The sequence below is a fragment of the Schistocerca gregaria genome, chromosome X (assembly GCF_023897955.1).
Source record: "Schistocerca gregaria isolate iqSchGreg1 chromosome X, iqSchGreg1.2, whole genome shotgun sequence".
NCBI lineage: Eukaryota > Metazoa > Arthropoda > Insecta > Orthoptera > Acrididae > Schistocerca > Schistocerca gregaria.
The window spans coordinates 518,589,771-518,596,369 of NC_064931.1; positions in this window are offsets into that span (position 1 = coordinate 518,589,771).

A 6,599-nucleotide genomic window follows, 5' to 3' on the forward strand; every position below is an offset into this window, starting at 1 on the left:
GTTAGCAGAAGAGCTTCTGTGAAGCTCGGAAGGTAGGAGACGAGGTACTGGCAGAATTGCTGTGAGGACGGTTTGTGAGTATAGCGTGGGTAGCTCAGATGATAGAGCACCTGCCCGCAAAAGGCAGAGGTTCTGAGTTCAAGTCTCGGTCTGACAAACAGTTTTAATCTGCCAGGAAGTTTCATATCAGCGCACACACTGCCGCAGAGTGAAAATCTCGTTCTGGAAAAATAAAGATGTCATTGATAATGTATTCAGTATTTGGGAAATTCTGTAACCCTCTGCCTTAGATGGATTAGATTTTTTTTCATTTGGCCACTGTATTCGTAACTGCTTTATAATTATTAAATGTATTTGAAATTTGTACTTGCAACTGCTAATAAATTTGCAAGCCAACATTATTTTCAGATGTAAGGGGAATCAGGCAAAAAGGCTACTCCTGACATTGTTTAAAGGAGTGAAACGAAAGGTGTAAGGTAAAAATATAATCATTTTTATTTGCAGCAAAGTGTGTTTGTTAATAAATTGCATTTGTCCTGGAACTGCTACTTATTTTGTAACAATGATCATCTTCAATGAACATATCAAATTTTAACCAAATTCAAATACATGTAACATTTCTGTGATCTCGAATTACGTGTGTTGAAATAAGTCTGCTGCTGTTTACGAGTACGAGACACTGTCCTCTGCAAAATGCGATAGGTTGGTTACGCCGAAACAATCGTAGGTACCTATTGAGACAATTTGACGTACACTGAAACCACGACAGTCGCCGCACTGCGGCTCTTCTAACAATAAGTGAAGAGACAATTGGAGATATGTGCGCTTAATTTGATATTTACTACTTAAGTTACGGTTCACTAATTATGTACAGTTGATACCTTTAGAATTCACAGGTGTTTTCTTATACAGTGTCTATGTGGATGTTGATTGATAATGGTCCTATAATACGAAAACTTTAATCTTGATCAGACACTGTTTTCATCTGTGAGGAAGTGCAGAAAAATGTTCAAATGTGTGCAGAGGCTCATGTCTGATTCCGTGTGCCTATTCAGAGGGTATATAGAGTCACAAAAAACAAAGTGCCAGACATTGAACAGGATGTTGTATCTAAGTTCCTGTACACTGGCACTAATTAAGAAATACAAATTGATCTACAGTATTGCATTATACACTTTGCTAAATGCAGTGGAGCAAGTGGCAAGCATTGGGCATGAACCTCTTTCCTGTCAGCTGGCAGCCTAGTAGCAACCCAAAATTATTTTTCAACAAGCTATTGTTTTGTCGTCGACCAATGGAAAACTAGTACTCCAGAGATCACTGTATCACTGCAAAAACTGGTTTCTTGTCATTTCTCTGCTGTGTGATCTTTCACATCAAATGTGTCTGGTTGACTGAATGAACTACACATCATCATCACATATAAATACCTTAATTTTGAAATCCGTAAATAAATTATGGGGTCCTGGGTTCGATTCCTGGACGGGTTAGGTATTTTCCCTCCCCGGGGACTGGGGGTTTGCCTTGTAATCATCATCATCATCATCATCATCATCATCATCCATCGTCGTCGTCGTCGTGATAGTGGCTAAATTGTACTGCGTAAAAAATTGGGGTTTGAAAAAATTGGGACTTCGTACGGGCGCCACACAAACCAAACAACAAACAACGTAAATAAATTTGTGAAGAATAGAAGCTAACCAAAAGCAATAAATTGGCAAAGAATAGCCTTTTTGAAATGACCTAGTGCATGAATGTGTAGTATCGGTAGTTTAGTGGCTGTTAATGCTGCTATAAAAAATTTAAACAATAAGAAACGAGAAATAGGAGTACAGTAATGGTATCTATGGAATATGGTATAGTAAACCCTAATTTCCCTTAAAAATACTGTCGAAAATACAAATGATGTACACAAAAATCAAGATTTGCTGTTGAATGATATTTATTGTAAGCAAAAACTGTGAAACAGGCAACCCACAAACATCATGCACATTAACCGAGATCTTTCCAAGGCCTTTGATACAGTAGATCATCAAATTCTCCTTGACAAACTGGAGGCAATAGGCATCAGAGGAATCTCTCAGGTTGTGGAACTCACCTCACCTCACCTCAAAATAAGCAAAAATAAAGTGGGTTCCTGATGCTAAGAAAATGGAAAAAAGGTGTTCCTCAGGGTAGTGTTCTTTGCCCCCCCCCCCCCCCTATTATTCCTAATCTATACAAATGACATTGAAAGGCCCAACAGATCATCAAAAATTATGTTATTTGCAGATGATACAAGCATAATTATAAGTGATGACAGCAAATGGTTATTCACAACAGCTGAAAAGATTCTGAAGAGTGTGCAACAGTGGTTTTACGTGTATAAGTTAACACTCAATTTAAATAAAACAAATTACATACAGTATGGTAAAGTAAATGAGAAGGATGGATCACCTTTTATCATTGAGTGCCCATGAAATAGAGAAAGTCTGGTCTACAAAATTTTTGGGCATGTGCATTGATCAGCACTTGAGCTGGAAAGACCATGTCACTTACATATCCAAAAAACTCAATTCAGCCTGTTTTGCACTGAGAATAATTTCTAGAGTTTGCAGTGCAGAATGTACAAGCTTAGTGTATATGGCTTATTTTGATTCTATTATATCCTATGGAATAACATTCTAGGGTGCAATTAAATGTCACTTGAGAGAGGTTTTTAAATTACAGAAAAGGACCATTAGAATTATTACACATGGCTCCTCACAAACACACTGCAAGCCCTTGTTCCTGCAGCTAAACATACTTACAGTACCATCTTTGTACATATTAAAAAGCATACTGCATACAAGAACACACTTGAGTAGTTTACATGTAAATTCAAATCTTCATGACAACAATAAACGTATTTGTAAGACTGTGCATGTAGAAAGAACAAGAAAAACAAAAAACATGTGAGCCACTATGGAATAAAGCTTTATAATGCTCTGCCACTCTGCATCAGGTGAACAGAAGATGAAGGAAAATTTAAGTCAGAATTTAAAAAAGTGTATGATAAATAAATGTTTTTATAGCATAGAGGAACATTTTGAATCCTTAAATCACAAACTGATAGTTGTATTGTTAATATCATATTCTCATTGTCAGTTCTATGTCTCATTTATACTATTTTTAACTCTAAAATTATGTGTAATGTGTTTTCCAAAATGTATTAAATATATATAAATTCATCACATACACTACATGTTAAAGGAGTATGTAAAAGAACAACACATTAATTCAATGTTTTATTTTTCAACATATTATATAATGTTAATTTTATGAGTTTTAATTAAATGTTTTAATTTTCAACCTAATGTTAATTTTTGTGTGTTTGATAGAAATTTGTCATATTGTGCTGGGCATATTCTGAGAAGTATTATGACAATTCCTATATCATGGAAATGATGACAATGAATGAAATGGGAAAAACGAAATGAAAGCAAGATATGTGTATACTTTCATACAGACTGAATCAAATATTTAAACATCATATTAAAAGTCGTGTTTTACAAGAACCATTTCCACTCAATAAATCAGATTTTGATGTAAACTTAGCAGTGTGAAAACAAGGGGAAAAAACATTGTTTGATTTGTGAGCTTTGTGTGTTACCTCTTGGCATCTGTATTGAATGCAGTCGTTGATGATAGAATAGCATGTCTAGTCAGATAAAGCAATACAAATCCACAACAAAGTTTTTACAGATTTGTCACTAAAGGAGCCCTACATGTAAGGTAAAACAGGTCTCTGCGGTTACATTTGTCTATGCAGTTTAGCATGCTATCCTAGGGATGATCAGATTGGTGCATGTGAACAGTTTTCTGGTAGTCTTGGTATACCACAATGGATATCCTCATATCAGTAGTGCTACATACTATTGCATCCCTTTGCACTTGATTTTGTGCATGGGATCAGTAATGAGTCTGACTTGACAATACTGATGTTGGAGAGTCTCAGTGGTTGTACAGCATGGCTCTTGGGGGATAGAGGAGGGCAGGGCTGTTAGAGGCTGTAATGTTTCCAGGCTGGTATGTCTGGATACAAGGGATCTCAATTCATGTGGACCAAATGTGATGTGGGGCGAGTTACTGAAGCATTGGTGGTAGGAGCACCTTTCATTATATGCTGAGGTGGAGATCACAGGTAGGTACATTTGCCTGCTTCTGCTGAGGATGATGAACATGTTCTAGCAGCTGCTGCAGTCACAGTAGATAAGCTGAGAATTCCTAACACTGCAGCCTGAGGCAAGCTGGATATCTACCAAGAGACTATGGCCACACTGTTGTGCCTGGAGAGAAGCTGTATTGAAAGCTTGACCCTCAGTTCACGTCAGGAGAGGAAGCTCGGTCTGAGATTGGTTGCCATGAAGCAGTTTGGCAAGGTATTTACCAGCGACCTGAGTCTAAACCAAAAGGGCATAAGAGCTTTTAATGTTGGAGTGTCTTAACTGGTCTTCTACATTTCGATCTTGAATGCACATAGTATTTGTTCTACCAATTTTATTGTAAGTGGGAGGAAATTGTAAATAGGTGCTTGATGCCATGGCATACACAGAGAGCTAGAGGCCATTCTGTCACTGAGGCTGCAGGGAAGCCTTTGAGGGAAAAAATGCTCAGTAACGTCCAGATGGTAGACTTTACTTAAATGATGTGTGATTTGAGGCTATGGACAGTGCATCAATATTTAAATGATAACTTGTTGGCTTACACGGAATACTGGAGGAATATCCACTTAAGAAAACAGTGTATGGCTGCAGCCCTTCCGATACCATCTAGGACCAAATAATGCCAATAAAGATTCATGGTCATTTACTGAAAGTAATTTTAGTATGTAAAGGTAACTGCATTCTGTGTGTATGGTACCTGGAATCTCCATATAAATTTACACACAACTGACTCGCACTGAATTCAGTTTTGTAGATATAAGCAAGCAGATGTTACACTCCATTTTGCCTGTGATAGGATAACACTGCTCCAATGCAATACTTTAATGCATCCATGGCAAGGACCAGCAGTACTAGTCAAATCTGATCTAAGACATGGGACCAGTCATTGGCTACTGTCATGGCAACATCGACTACTGAGACTGATACAGCTATACAAAATCGATATAATGCATGAGATTTTCTTCGAATATTCTATGGTCTTTGTTCAATACTTTCGTTATTGTCTTGATGTGTACTTGTGGTGTTGAAGTGTGTGTGTCTTACTGTGTGTGGTGCAATTAGTAGCAAAATTTTCTAAACATTATCCTACATACTCACAACTACGAAACTCCCACACTGGTGGCCCACAACAATTGTACATTTTCAATGAACTCAGGAAACACACAATGCTTGCTTCCCACCAAGACAATTGACATTGTGGACCATCAAAGGCTATTAGGGCCTTTCGCCAATATTGGTTATACTTCTAATGGACTACTTAGGGCAGTGAAGAACATGGAGCCATACAGGTATGAGGTTACTGGTGCAGCAGAGACTGATACTGATAAGTGTTACTGGTGCAGCAGAGACTGATACTCATAAGTGTTACTGAGTGTACAACAGATTTTAGTACCCTTGTACATCATCATGTTCATACCCGTGAAACGACATGTGCTTCTTCTCCAGCTTTTAAGGTGATGAATCCATTCTTACTCCTTGGTGGAACTCAGCCAGTCATGTCATACAAAACGATATCCAAGTTTTCTACCAAACCACAACTGATCAATGCAGTTATGTTTGACAATACACCTGTATCGACTCAGTGCCATAGTGTCACATTTCCAATTATGTTTCCACTGTCCAGCGTGTTTTACAAAAACTGCTTCAGTTCCTACCAGAACAGCCACAGAATTGGTTCGCCATTATGGAATCTGTTTTTCCACTCACATTGTTAGTTATGATACAGTGAAATATCTTGCATTGTCTCACATGGGTGAACATGTTCCATCATCAGAGATGTGTTCCTATCACCACCTATTACTTGAAAATCTGAGGTGACTAAGGCTGTATTATTACAACGATTATTCAAATAACCTGAGAAAGAAATCTGCCAAGCGATTTTCTCACAGCAGTTGAATGGACGGACACCTTCACCGTTTTGGCGCCACATATATACTTTAGTGAATCCTAAATTAATATGCTGTGGGGCATAGGGGCCAGTAAATTACCTCACGAGATTCCAATGTCCCTGATTACTAATGAAGGACTCACATGAGAAGTTAAACTAAAAATGGCTGACCGTGTTTTCACATTAAGAGATGGACATCCTTATTACCCAGCACCCACTAGCGAAACATGCATCCAGCAGCCATATTGTGCTGCGATGTGGTGAGCAGTAACTGAGCAGAGCCAAACATCTCCTGTGATTCGTGAAACGCTATCTACAGTGCAATAGCAGCCATCATGGCCTACCCAAGAGTTGGCAGTAATTGAGTAGGACTGAATGTGCCTGAAGATTTACATCAGTCTCACCACAGGTCAACGCCTCCTGGCTGTAGCCAGGATGTATCGTAGCCAGCTGACAATAACAACCAGACCAGTGCCGCACACTACTACGATTGCAAACAACAACCGACAGATTGTGCAGTTATGCTG